The sequence below is a fragment of the Pelodiscus sinensis genome, chromosome 20 (assembly GCF_049634645.1).
Source record: "Pelodiscus sinensis isolate JC-2024 chromosome 20, ASM4963464v1, whole genome shotgun sequence".
In the NCBI taxonomy this organism is placed as follows: Eukaryota; Metazoa; Chordata; order Testudines; family Trionychidae; genus Pelodiscus; species Pelodiscus sinensis.
In genome coordinates, this window is record NC_134730.1 from 1585969 (window position 1) to 1600545 (window position 14577).

General features: G+C 49.6%; 1 long non-coding RNA gene across 1 annotated transcript; it reads left to right on the forward strand.

Moving 5' to 3' along the window:
- The first annotated feature begins 4737 nt into the window (after positions 1-4737).
- On the forward strand, positions 4738-11835 carry LOC112547722 (uncharacterized). The gene is made up of 3 exons (XR_003091539.2): positions 4738-5334; positions 7516-7581; positions 8780-11835. It is a non-coding gene; the product is annotated as an uncharacterized LOC112547722 (long non-coding RNA).
- Positions 11836-14577: the final 2742 nt, after the last annotated feature.

Consider the following 14577-nt stretch of genomic DNA (forward strand, 5'->3'; position numbering starts at 1 on the left):
ACAACATACAACACAAAGGATCAAAGGTCCACAGTTGGAAGGGTGCTGAGCACCTAGTTACGACTGGAGTCTGCATTGTGGTTTGTTTTCCCAAAGATCTGGGAGCGCAAATTGTGCTAATTACTCTCCAAGTGTCGCACATCTCAATGTTTCCACAAAAAGGTGACGTGCCAAAGAGAAAGTGGTGAGATCATTCATTGCCTTCAAGCCAGCTGTTTGTGAGCACTGCAGGAAGAGTTTTGTGGCTGCTGGGGAATGGCTGTTCTCAGTACTTACGCTCACAGGATTCTCGTGCATGAAGAAAAAATGTTTCTCCATTCCTTAATGGACCAGGAGAGCAAATAATGGCTGGGGCAGAGAAGGTTGCCGGGTTTAATGCCTTTTTTGCTTCAGTCTTCACTTAAAAGCGTAATTGGGACCAGATACTTAACCCAAATAAGATCAACAAGGGGGCGGAATGCCAGCGAATAGCGGGGAAGACCAAGGTACACGATAGTTAAATAAGGTAGATGTACTTGAGTCGGCAGGGCCAGTGCTCTAAGGCACGAGTCAAAGCAATCTCTGAACCATTAGTGAACCACTGAGAACTCATGAAGTGTGTGAGGGGAGGGAAGGTTGATGAGGCAACAATGGGATGCAGTTGTGAAAAAGGCAAATATTTTGGTGTGCATTAACAAGAGTCTAATTGTTCTGCTCTATTCAGCATCAGTCAGGGATCATCTGGCTTACTGTGCCCAGTTTGGGGCAGCATGTATAACCCCACACCCACTGGGTGTGGTGACGCTCCTGTCTAGCAACACGGGGCCACCAACAGAGAATAATGAGTCTGCTCTACAGCTTTAGCTGGGAGCCAGCTGGCTTTTAGCTCATGCACTAGAGGCTCATGCACTAAGCTCCAGAGGTCCCGGTTGCAGTCCCGCTTATCAGCTTTAAGAAAGATGTGGACAAATTGCAGGTTTCAGAAGCTTCAGGAGCCAGCACAGTCTCCGCTGGTGACTCTGCTGGCATGCAGCAAGCTGAAGCAATGTGATGCGTATGGTTTATCTTCTTCACACCCATTGATAGGAAGAAGAAGGCTGAGTTTGATCCGTGTCTGTATTTTAGGAGACGATGCTCAAGTGTGGGAGGAAACTGGAGTTTTCAGACACAGTGAGCCCCTGGCATGTGAGCTCAAACCCAAGTCTCCCCACTAGTGCTGAATCAGCAGGTTGGCCTGTGTGACGGACCGGGCCATATCTGGGCACAGCTGAGGGCATCCGCTCAGGGCGAATTGCTCAAATCCGGGGCTCCTTACAGCCCCCAGACTGGTGACCTCTCCAAACAGGCCACAAACCAGTCTCACAGAGCGCTTCAGCTGCCTGCCTGAAGCCTCCCGAGCAAAACCCCTCCGACACCCCAGCAATATCCGTGCCCCAGATGGCCCCGGGCCTATACACAGGTGGGGGGGGGGGGGTCCTAGCACCCAATCCCACCTACCCCGAACAAGTTCTGTCCGGTTCCAAGAAACCAGCCACAGATCCTTGGTCAATTTACCCTCTGGATCTTACCCACAAATCACGCTGGGCCAATCCTTTAGAATCTATATCTAAAGGTTTATTATCACAAGAAAGAAAAGCCTGAGAGCAAGGTTGTTAAAGAATAGTACGTTACATGCACCAAAACTCCCAGTCCTCGATGCAGGCTCTAGCAGAGATGTTACAGCTGCTGGTTTAAAAGTTCTTGTTGCACATCTTAGCATCAGGATGGGTTCACAGGTCTTCCGGGCTCTTCGATCCCTGCAATGCTGCCTCTGGGATGAAGTGCTGAGCTGAGAAAAAAATGGCATCGACCACATGGCCTCTTTATACCTCCTTCCTGGCCTCTTCTAGTATGTAGCAGGTCACCTGGACAGAGGCCAATCTCTGTGTTCCCTGCTGGCTGCTCTCAGGAGACAGCCCCCATTCTTTGGGTGTGTCCATAGCCCATTGAGAGCCATTGTCCCACAGAGCCTCGGTAATTAGCATGTCCACAGGCCCGGCCCTGCCCAATGCTTAACCACATGCAGGGAAATCTTCAGTGTCCATATAAGTACATGCTAATAATTGCACACACAGACATTATACAAACACATGAACAGCGTACATAGGATTATCAGATAATAAGCTTCTATTCAATACCTCACATGGCCCCCTTCTATACCATTTTTGGGGCCAACACCCCCACCTATGGGTGCATCAGTGATCTGGCTGCTCCCTTCAAGATCCAGCAACGTGACAGCCTGACTTTCTCCTTTCCCATTGGCAGAACACAGGCCCTGCTGTGTGTGGACATACTAGACCCTGGCCTAGGTGAAATCCCAATCAGCCTGCAGCTTGCTGCTCTCAGCCTCACTCTGGTTAGTCAACTCCGAGCCCCGGATCTACACCCGTTGCGGATTTACATCATGCCAGGCGTGGAGAAGCTCCACTCCAGGAGCAGTCACAAGGTATAAATACCCTGGAGAGACACAGCATCTGTTCAGACTGTGGCACTCACTTGGAAGAGCCCGTGAACAGTTGTGCTAGAGTGGGGCTGGAGGCTGCATCCTAGACCATGCTACAAGAGGGTCCAGAACAATTCAGTTTGGAGCATTAATTGACCACGTGATACACCAGGTTGGTGAGCTACAGCCAGTCGCACGAGGACTGCTGTCTAGCTAACTTTGCAGGAAGTCAGCGCACGCCCCCAGGTTAGTAAACCAGAGAGATAACAACCCATCTGCTTGTCACGGGTCAGTGCAGGCTTGGGAGCCTGACTCCTTATAGCCTAATGAGTAGTAGTGTGAGTCAGTATGTATGTTACAACAGCACCTACGGGCCTCAAACTTGATCAGGGCCCCAGGGTGCTGCATGTTGCCCAGGTGCTCTAGGAGCGTCTGGCAGAGCTGGAGATGTGCTTTCCATCCAGCAGACGCGCCTGTACTCGCTCTGATCAGTGAGCAGGCTGAAAGTAGCTGGGTAGCCACAGTAGGGTGAGCTGCCCAGAGGATGATCTCTTCTAAAACCCTTGGTAAGTACTGGGTGCTCCCACTGCTAAAGCGATGCTCTATTTTTAGTGTGCCTTTGATAAAAGGTAGCCCAGCTAAATCTACCTGAACTGCCAATTATACCTCTGCCAGTTCCAGTATAGATGCACCCACAGCCAGACCATTCCTGGTTGTTGATCTAAACACGGGGTGGAAAAGTGACATTGCCAAGGGAATGTAGAACCTCCCTGGCAGGGCAAAGACTAGACCCCAGGTGTCCTAATTCCCACTTTGGTGCCCTTCCCACCAGCCCCTGCTGCTGCCTGAGGAGGCAGCCTTCCAGTCTAGACACCAGAACTCCAAGGCTGCATCTAGATTGGCATGATTTTCCGGAAATGCTTTTAACGGAAAAGTTTTCCGTTAAAAGCATTTTCGGAACAGAGCGTCTAGATTGGCACGGACGCTTTTCTGCAAAAGCACTTTTTGCGGAAAAGCATCCGTGCCAATCTAGACGCGCTTGTGACGTAGTGGGGGTACTTGCTGGGCTGTGGTGACCTCTGCTGTCTGGAGCAAGACCCAGCAGGGAAAACCTCCCTATGCAAAGGTGACTCAAAAACCTGTCTGACCTGCGGCCCCCCCATGGGGAGAAACAAAGGGAGGTGGATGCTGCCCTGGCTGTGGGCAGGGCTGGAAGAGGGGGAGTTAGTTCCTGGCGGGAGGGCAGGGGAGAAGGAGCTGGGGAGGGGGTTGGGATTCCCCTATCTCAAGGGGGGCACTGAGGCCTCTTAGCCCCAGTTCCTGTAACCAGATTGCATCTGTGCTGCGCTGTGCTGGAGGAACAATAAACAACCTCCATTCTACTGGCTGGTGGAGTCTGTTCATGCCATTTCGAGGGTGCAGGAGATGGGAAAATCCCGACGCGTCGTCACAGCGCTTTTCTGCAAAAAAGCCCTGATCACCATTTTTGCGATCAGGGCTTTTTTGCGGAAAACAAATCTGAGCTGTCTACACTATCCCTTTTGCGCAAAGCTTTGCGCAAAAGGGACTTTAGCCTGAACGGGAACAGAATAGTATTTCCGCAAGAAGCACTGATTTCTTACAGTAGGAAGTCAGTGCTTTTGCGGAAATTCAAGTGGCCAGTGTAGAAGTTGGCAAGTTTTTCTGGAAAAGCAGCCGATTTTCCAGAAAAACTGGCCAGTCTAGACACAGCCCAAGAGTCTATTTTTTGCTCTGCCACCTGCTAGGATATTTGAATACTAATATAGGAAGCCTCTATTGGGGTGTCTAACTGGAGATACCTACAGTGGGGCCTGATTTTCAGAGGTGCTACCATGGAGAGCCAAGAATCAGCACCCAGCATTCGTGGTCAGTTCTGTGCACATTGTCCTTAACCACTTTGTACCTCCATTTCCCCACCTGAACAAAGACAATAATAGGATCCGGGATGTCATGAGAGCTGATGCAGGAATATGTATGGTGTAAATTCCATTGAAGTCCTAAGGTGAGTAATATACATGTGAAGCATTATTATTGCATCTGCAGTTTAGCTTTGTAGTTAGAATCCCACCCAGACTCAGACAAAACTCCTCTGGAGCTCCGTGGAAGTGAAACCTGCGTGAGGATTTCAGGACCAAGCTCTGAGTCTGTGCCCAGACTGGTTACAAGGTGCCCCAGCTGACAGTGGTCACCAGACACCATCCATGCTTGCCACCAGGAACTTTGGCAGGTGAAAGGTGATGTCAGAGCCAGGTGTTTAGGGGTGGGGTAATTACAGAGCCACAACTCTGCTAACGCATTATCTTGCACTGCCTCCTATTGTTCTTAAAGGTGTGTTGTGACATTTGTACTTCCTCCTTGCAGAGAGCAAGCGAGCGAGAGAGAGGCTGGAAGCCACAGTGCTGCAGCTGAGCGGCTCTCCTTGCTGATGGTCTCCCAGTGGTCAGATTTCGCCATGGTCTTCTTCACACACATGGGCAGGTGTGCTGGGATACTCATCATTGCCTTTGTATGTGACGTGGCTGGATTGATCATCCTCCTCTTGGGGATTTTTGCCAATCTGGACTATTGGGACTTCTTTATTTACTCAGGAGCACTGCTGCTGGCCTTCAGCCTGGTCTTCTGGATATTCTGGTATTCCTTCAACATCGAGGTCCCCTTTAAAGAACTCCGCTTTTAACTCACCTACAACTGCAGGAGAACATTTGGTAGCAGCTACAGGCTGGAGAAGCAATATTTCAGCGTCTGGGAAATATCTGAAAGCTTTATTCAGCTGAGGAAGAGCTTTAAACCCCTGACAGTGACAGTGTTATTTCCCACGCAGTCTTCCCTCAGGCAACTCTTCCAATGGACAGGTACGTCAGACATTCACAAGGCTGTTTAACAAGAGTCCACTGTGTCTGGCATTATTTCTTGCCAAAGCTACTGGGTGTTCCCACAACTAATGGCACTTAGCCCCCCGAGAGCTATTTTAATCTATAAGATGCTTTAGAATGAATTAACAGCGGGGTGGAAAATGTCTTCTAACATGTCAGCGGGATGGTAGTGAGTCTGGGGTGCAGGAACTCCAAGGCAGACAGAGCGAGAGACAGACCATTTCTACGCCGTGTGTTCTTCACATTGCAAATGCTGGAGCCGAGTCCCCTTCCAACAGCCTGGCTCCTGGATGGCACATGCTGAGTGATTAACCATCCACCAGCAGGTGCAATTTGTGTAAATAAGAAAAGTCAACAAGATGAAGCCAGCTCCAGTGAAAAACCAAATAACAGAAACTGGGAGGTTCCATGGAAATGACATATTGAAATAAATGGGGGGTCACCTCTTTGATAGTAATAACAGCCAAGGAGAACAGCTATAATGAGATGACGAGGATAAATTCAGTGACTCGGTGAATTGCAGGCTGGCCCTGTACACACACAGACTGTAGTTAACTGGTCTGAGCTCACTTATGTGGTGTTTACCGTTGTGAAAGCTTTGGCCATTTGGGAGAGAGATTTCCAAATTCCAATCCACACAATAACAGTTAGAGGTAGAAATAGTAAAAGCTTCCAAGGGGTAGAAAGTGTTTGTGACTCGGATTAAAGAACTCTGTTAGATGGGTAGAAAAGGGTATAACACAAGCCAAAGTCTGGAAATTGCATCTACAGAAATTCAGACTGGAAATGGGGTAGATTTTTAACAGTGAGAGTAATTAACCATTGGAAGAACTTGCTAAGGTGCACGGTGGATTCTTCAGCACTGGCAATTTATAAATCATGATTGGATGTTTTGCCTGGAGACCTGTTCTAGCAATATTTGGCAGGAATGTCTGTCGTTTATGTTAGGAGGTCAGATCAGGTAATCACAATGGTCCCTTCTGGATTTTGAATCTAGGAATCTATCTGATGCACTGTCTCCAAATCCAGGACTTAACAAAACATGCATGATACAGTTTAAGCTCACAAGAATTGTGCTTTGAGTTTATCCTCTTTTAATCGTAGACTTTTCCAAACTACTCCATGTTTATTTAGATGTCTGCCTGATATGCCCAGTGGCTCAATGTATGGTTTTTTTAATTCTCACTTACCTTTTTATTAAATGTTATCTATCTATCTGTCTGTCTATCTGTCTGTCCGTGTGTCTATACATAGAAAGAAAACATACAGAGCACATTTCATATAAATTCATATTATACTAATCACTTACAGCCTAACTTAATTAAAGGTCCATCTAGCCCAGTATCTTGTCTTCCAATAGTAGCCAATGCCAGGTGCCCCACAGGGAATTAACAGAATAGGTAATCATTAAGTGATCTGTCCCTTGTTATCTTTTCCCAGCTTCTGACAAACAGAGGTTAGGTACACCATCCCTGCCCATCTTGGCTAATAGCCATTGATCTATCCTCCATGAATTCATCTAGCTCTTTTTTGAACCCTTTACATTGTCCTCTGGCAAGGATTTCCACAGGTTCACTGTGTGCTGCATGAATAAAAACTTCCTTTTGTTTGCTTTAAACCTGCTACCTATTAATTTAATTGGTGACTGACCCCTAGTTCTGGGGTATCATGGTTGTTCCAGGAGCCCCCATCCTAGCCTAGGTCCCAATGTTGCTAGGTATAGTACAGACAGAACAGAGAGTTGTATTATTGTAGTGGCAACAGAGAGCCCCGTTGTACAGAAACTTGGTGAGTCTCCACCCCACAATCTAAACAGCCTAAACAGACAAAGGGAAACCAGAAGCAATCAACATGCCCAAGATCATGGGTCAGAGTTGGGAACAAAGTCAGGTCTTTTGTGTCCTAGCCATTGGCCCATATTGCCCACCCTGAAGTGTTTACAGATGTTCTCTGACTGAAAATCATTCCCCCAGGCACTCCAGTTCAATGGGATGGTTAAAAAAAATTCAAAATATGTTTCTGCTGCTGAGGTGGGGTTCCTGAGCTGGGCGGGGGAAAGGGGGGTTTCTGAATTGGATGCTATATTATATGGATGCTATAAAGGGCACCGGTACCCACTTGCAGATGTTTTCGCTTTGGTTTGATTCCTTTTCCTTGTAGCTCCCGTGGAAAGCAGCCATGCTGGTCCCCATGTCTATGGAACAAGGACCATTTGGAAGCCACAATGTAAGTTGTTAGATTTTAATAGCCATGAACTTTGGTATGACGTTGCCACCCAGCAGTCCAATGATTTACTCTATGTCTATGTCATCAAGTTTCAGGAGGTATTTTCACGGGTGTGCTTCCGGGATTGCTTGCTTTGAGCGTTTCCTTGATACAGCTGCAGATAAGGGCCTGTAATTAATGGTAGCTTGACATTGTTGCTATTTATAAAGCAGGGGACTCCGCCCTATCTTACTCTAGGTGTTTAGTCACGCCCGCTCTGTTTCTTCCATCAGGTGAAGCCTGGCTGAGCACTTTGTTAGCACAGGCCACCACCCAGAGCTATTTACCAGTATAAAGTGTTCCATGTGACCCTGCGCCGACCCCACCCCAGAGGCAGCCTGCTGGGAGCTAACTACACCACCAGGCTGGTGAACTGAGGGGATGCTCTGTGGAGGGACAGGCGCCTTTCCAAATTGCTGGTAGAACAGCTCTTGCTGCCATGTGTCTGTGCCCAACAATAGGTGGCTTGCAGGCTGGCACAAGTCAGTACTAGGTCACCCAGAGCTCAGGAGGATGTGACCAATTGGCCACCAGTTTGTCCAAAGGGCAGCAGACACGTGTAGTCACCTGTGGCCAACCTCTCCTTCAGATGGGGGCGTGTACCTTCCCTAGCTACCTTCTGCCAGCCAGGGTGCAGCACTCAGGAGGTAGACAAAAGGAACAACTACCCAGTGCCATGAGGCTGTCAGCCAAGGGCAGGACAGCAGCAAGTTGAGGCCACGATGCTGTCACCTTGGGCAGATGAGAGGGGAGGAGGCGGAGACCGGCTCAAGGTCACAGCTTCCCTGTGCCCCTTTGTCATAGGGCACGTCCATGGAAAAATACCCATTTTCTGACCAACTTTAGTAATCAGCAGTAACACGAATGGCACTACTTACATACACACACACACACACACAGAAATTAATCAACATATCCTCCCCAACCCCCGGGAGCTGCACTGTTGGGCACTTAAGAAGTGTATTTAGCGTCACAGAGAGAATTCTAGACTGGCATTTCTGTGCCTGGCTGTAAAACCTCTTCTTTGGGAGGGTAGATAAGTCATAGCTTGCATCCATTCCTTCTTGAATCCTGTGTTGCTCTTAAATCTCAGAACTGCCCCATGATTCCAGTCAACTCTGGGGAGTTACCAATGCTCCCTGTCATTCTCTCTTCCTAGGGTTGCTGTTCAGAAAAGGTCCAAAGAGGAGAATTCTGGGTGACCAAGAAATGAAGGAGATAACGGAGGAACATGTAATCGTCTGCACTTCCAGGGGGCATTAGTCTGATCACGAATCCCTAAAAATACAACAAAGAATCATGGATCTGTGTTGAGCACTTCGCAACCTCTCTGAACTTGAGCATTCAAGGAATCCCTCCAACGTGAAATATGCTTGCACATCCCCCGTACTATGGCACGTGCTAGGCACATTGCACTGAAGACTTTCCTCCAACATTGCCATTGCTCCTTGCTCCCTTCAGACCACGGGGCCTGCCAGCTCTCAGCAACCGTGGATGTCTTTGCTGTAACTCCCTTGCCTGGGGAAGACCAGCAGTATTCCAGAGGGCAAGCTGGGACAGGTTTGTAGACCTCAATGTGAAGACTTTGAGTCAAAAGGAGCATGAGTGGCTGAAACTGTTGCCTGTGTTACCTCTGCTGGCCAGATATCTAACCCAGCCAACTCTCTTCTTCTCAAGTCTCTCAATGAACTCTGAGGAAAGGGGCTGTCTGGAGGATGCAATGTGTTTAGCACCGCAGATCTCCTCAAGGAAGCTGAAGCTGGCTGGGCCTGTGCAAGTTCCCTGTGATGCCAACCAGTGAGCAGAGACCCAAAGAAGAGCAGTACGTGGCATCTCCATGTTACTTCCTCACTGGCTTGGCTCTCATTTGACACATTTTGCTGCTGCGTTCAGCAGGATACCTCTGCTCCCTGAGCTACCCAAAAACGTAAAAACCTCGAATGTCGGTAGAGCCATGCAGATGCAGGCTGAGGTACTACATTCAGGTGATGACCCTGTGCTGGAAGGAAGCTGCTTTGCTTCTTTCACCTTACATGGCACCTGCCTCCCAGACTCAGGAAGCAATGAAGAAAAACAGGACTTTTGCATTTCATATACTTGTAGGACATGGGGTGAAACCTACCCCACAGCATTCCCTGCCGTGGCATTCGGCCTGCTCCTGGAGTGCAGCACCCAGCAAGGGCTCTGCCGGCTTGGGCAAGAATGTCATTATTCACGTGCCAACCTGGTGACAAACCAAAACAAAAACTTACCATCTGATTACAAATGAAAACACTGTTGCAGAATCAGGGAAGAGCAGGCAAGGGGAGCGGGAGAGCTCAGGTGACTTTCCTTGCCTGGGCTGCTGACGTAGAGCACGACTCATTGTAACAACTTTTTCTATTCCACGCAGTGCAAGTCACAACGTCTGTTGTTCGGGTTGTCCAACCCTTCCAAAGTTAAGACCTGCTGAGAGTGTCAATAACTTTGCCAAAGTTGAACTGTTTGAGCTGACATTTCCATGCTGGGTTCTTGCCTCAGCCTGACTGTTTTGGGAAGGTTTCACCTACAATGGTCCAGTCATTTCTCAGAGCACAGCTAAGGAAAAATGCATTGTTTGGCCCATACTAGCAACCATTTGATTGGGTTGTTCTGACAGCCCCCGATGCCTAGAACAGATGCTCAAAATTTGGCAGGGGGTGGCCTTCAGATCAGGGATGTGCTTTTTGCAGTTCCTGTGAAAATTCAACCAAACGTGTCCAAGTTCTGAGTCTCTGTCGAATGACCGTGGAATTAGCAACCATTCCATAAGACATATGCCCAAGGGAACCAGCCTGAGGCCACACAGGAAGCTGTAAATGGCAGTTCTGACCTTTGGCGCGCTTGGCTTTGCAACAGCATGTTCTTTGAACATAGTTTGGGTGCAATATAAAGACGTGTGCCTGGGGTACTGCGAAGCCGCCTGAGGTGTAGCCAGGGGTGGCAATTAGCTTTGAGAAAATCACCAGGCTAGCAAGGAAACTGAGCTGTGAAAACTAACCATTGCACAACAGAGCGAGAGAGACCCACCCAGCCGGCAGGCTCTTTCCAGCCCCAGGAAGGTTGGACGTCTGTGAAAGGACCATGCGTCCACCCCTCTTCCATGGCCAATGAAGGACAGCCTGGATAGGGGACCCCGTCCTTCCCTCTTCCTCCAAGGAAAGTCTCCATGTGCTGGGGCCTTGAGAGAGGGGGGTCTATAATGGGGAGAGGTGGGGCTGGGGGCCCTGTATTAGATCAGGGGGGTGGAAGGGCCATTGCTGACTTTACCTTATAAAGGAGACAAGGGTATTTCGGGCAGTGCATTTCCAGCACCTGGCCAGGCCTCAAGGAAGAGCCTTTGCATGTACAGCCTATTGCATGCATGCCCCAGCTGCTCAAACAAAACACCCCTGTTTGTCTCTGCTCTACAGTAAATACACAGACACCCTGGCAGGCCCAGCCCAGCTCTGCTTTGGGTTTGGCATTCCCTTATGTTGGCAGAGGAGCTGGTAGGAGGAGCATCAGCCACAGAGGTCACGCAAGGGGTCCCATTTCACTGTGAGCTTAAACAAGGAAGGCCCAATGATGGGCCCTGCTTCCCCTTCCTGAGAATAATCCCATGGGCTGCCCCCGGCGGGCTGCAGGTTTGGGTGCTGCACTGTCAACCACATTACTATGTAAATAAAAAGGGGTGTAACCCGTTCTACGCCTGCTCCCCCCCACCTCCCCCTAGAGCTCCAACCAGACATTGAATGCTGGGCCAGGCCAGGCCAGTAGGAAATAACTCTGTCCTGGCTGCAGGGGATGGTCCTGATAGGATCTAGGAGGTTTTTGCGATCTCTAGTCCCTATGTCGCCATGGAAACCTGCTTCCACTGTTGCCAGAGGCCCCAGATGTGGATGCCTGACAGAGATCTCAGAAGTGTTTTCCTCCATGTCCCCTGTAGCCAGGAAGCCCTATTGATTTTGCTGAAAACTGGAAAAGCCTACTTTCCACTAAAACCACCTTGGTCACTCTGCATACATGGGCTGTGGTGTCAAGGCAGCGTTGCCCTCTGTGTCCTCTCTCCTCTGGCTTGCCTCTCCTCTCTCATCCAGAGCACTGCTGGCTATTCAGGACAGCTCCCACTCCAATCCCAGCTAGGCGCTGCCTGGTCTTACAGCTCTATGACCACAGCCCCGACTGCTTTATAGCTGGGAGCATCCACTACACAAAATCCAGGGGCCTGAAAGGAGCCAAATCAGGGATTCAGCATGTAAGAGAGAGAGAGAGAGAAAGAGAGAGAGAGAGAGAGTGTGTGTGTGTATGTGTGTGAGCACGCGTGCATGTTTAACAAAACCATGGCTGCTGTGCCCTCATAGGAGACATTGCACTGCTATGCCTCTGATTTATTTATTTATTAAATGTTCTGTCCAGTCATTCCAAACCCTCGTGTCTTTGTCGCAGACAGCCCCTGACCATGGTGTAACCTGGTGCTGTTAGCTTCTGCCCACTCAGCAGAAGTTGTCCTGCCGGTAAGACAGTCATAAAAAGCAGGTGGCAGCTTGTGTGTCACTGTAAATAGCCCCCTGCAACCTACCTCAACCATCCAGCTCCAGCACTAAGGGCTGGAAGAAGCAGGAGAGGGCTGGGGTAGGGAGGGGCAAGAAGAAGGAGGGGACAGGAGAGCTGGGTCTACAAAGGGAAGGATGGGCGTGTTCTGAGGGCACCCAGCCCCTTACCTGCCCATTGTCCATGTTCATCTCTCCATTGGCTACTCCAGTTCCTGTCTCTCAGCTGGTCCCCACGGCAGCCACTGGGCCCTCATGGAGGTCTGGGCTGCTGGACCCGGGGCACAGGAGAGGCACCTGCCAAGTGTCCCTGGCTCAGCAGGTGAGGTACCTCTGGGATTTGGGCACTAACAGCTCCAACAGGAGGGCCCAGACCATGGGCTGCAAATTCTTCACGACTGGGACCCCTGCCCTCTCTTCGCACTGAGCCTGCCATCTAGCAGCATTGCTTGCATGGGTGCCATGGCAGACTCGACAGGGAGCCTCACTCACTAGGCCCTGTGCTGCTCCTCGTACGCTCAGCAGTCGTTGGAGGAAGCAGCAGCGCTGGCGCCGGCCCTGAGCAGGATGTGGAGGCGTGGGCCAAACTAGTTGGGGAGCGTGCAGACGTGTATCCCTGTGTCCGTTCTCACCCTGTACCCCATCCAGCCATGTTTCTGGGCTCCACTAGAAACACCCCCTCTCCCGCCCCGCCGAGCTGCTGATGTCCAAATGCCCATGCAAATCCCACATTGAGCTCAACCTGCGGCTTCTGGTGGTTGTCAGGGAGGGGCAATGCTAACTTTGTGAATCTGGATTTAACCCTTCCTGACCATAGACTCTGCATTCATTAGCCACACTCACAGATCCAAACCCATTCGCACCAATAGAAAGGAACCATGTGCTTCGGCTCAACCGTGGAGGGCGGGGATAGGAGCCATAAAGCGGCCATGTTAGCCACCCTGGGGTAAAGCTGACCTAAAAGGGATTTCCCCATCTCCAATCCTTGTCATTAGATCCCATGTACCACCAGCTGGTCATTCCTAGCAAGGTTCTCTCTCATTTTTTCCATCCATGTGTGGAATAAATTTTGATATATGCACCAGAATATGTGTGGATGTGCACCACCAGTGGAAATACACCCTGCCCCTTGGTCACCCCTCTAACATCAGATGATAGTGGGGGTATAGACATCTCACAGGGTATGTCTACACTACCCCCCTAGTTCGAACTAGGGGGGGTAATGTAGTCATACGGAGTTGCAAATGAAGCTCGGGATTTGAATTTCCCGGGCTTCATTTGCATGAAGCCAGCCGGCACCATTTTTAAATGGCGGCTAGTTCGGACTGCATGCCACGTGGCTACACGCGGCACGAATTAGCTAGTTCGGATTAGGCTTCCCACGAGGCGTAGAGCTAGTTTGGATAGGAAGCCTAATCCGAACTAGCTAGTTCGTGCCGCGTGTAGCCTCGCAGCACGCAGTCCGAACTAGCCGGCATTTAAAAATGGCGCCGGCCGGCTTCATGCAAATGAAGCCCGGGAAATTCAAATCCCGGGCTTCATTTGCAACTCCGTATGACTACATTACCCCCCCTAGTTCGAACTAGGGGGATAGTGTAGACATACCCAGAGTGAGGACAAGTAGATCTATCCTCCACCAAATAGTCACCTGGACCGGAACCTTTCCAGGAGAGGTAAATTCTCCTCCAGGCAAATGTGAACAATACAAAGGGAGTCTAGCTCTGGGTGTCACACTCTTATAAAGCTACTTTTTCTAACAGCCAGCAGGCAGACCTGTTCTACCAGTCCCACCAAGTGGATGGGAGCGTGTCAGGCTATGGGTGATTATCTTGGTTTAAATGAACTGTGGATGTTTCAGTGTGCAACAAACAGGTGGGAGCCACCCTCTGAGCACACTGCTGCCCTTTGCTCTGGAGACTGAACCTTTGCGATTGGCACGGACGCTTTTCCGCAAAAGCACTTTTTGTGGAAAAGCATCCGTGACAATCTAGACGCGGTTTTGCGCAAGAAAGCCCCGATCGCCATTTTCATGATCGGGGCTTTTTTGCGCAAAACAGTTTTCAGCTGTCTACACTGGGCCCTTTTGCGCAAAAGCATTTCTGGAAAAGGGCTTTTGCCCAAACGGGAGCAGCATACTTACATGAGATTGTCAGTGTTCTTGCGGAAATTCAAGGGGCCAGTGTAGACGGCTGGCAAGTGTAGACGCAGCCCATCAGTTTAGGATTAAACAAAGAGAAAAGAGACTTGATTTCCAATAGCTATAAAAGGTACCAGGTGTAGGTGACAGATTAAAAAAGAGAAGAAACAGAAAGACAATCCCTGTGATGTTGTGTTTACACATTTCAGCAAAGATCCATGTAAATTGTTTTATGATGTGAAGGTCCATGGGTTTCCTTTCAGACAGCTC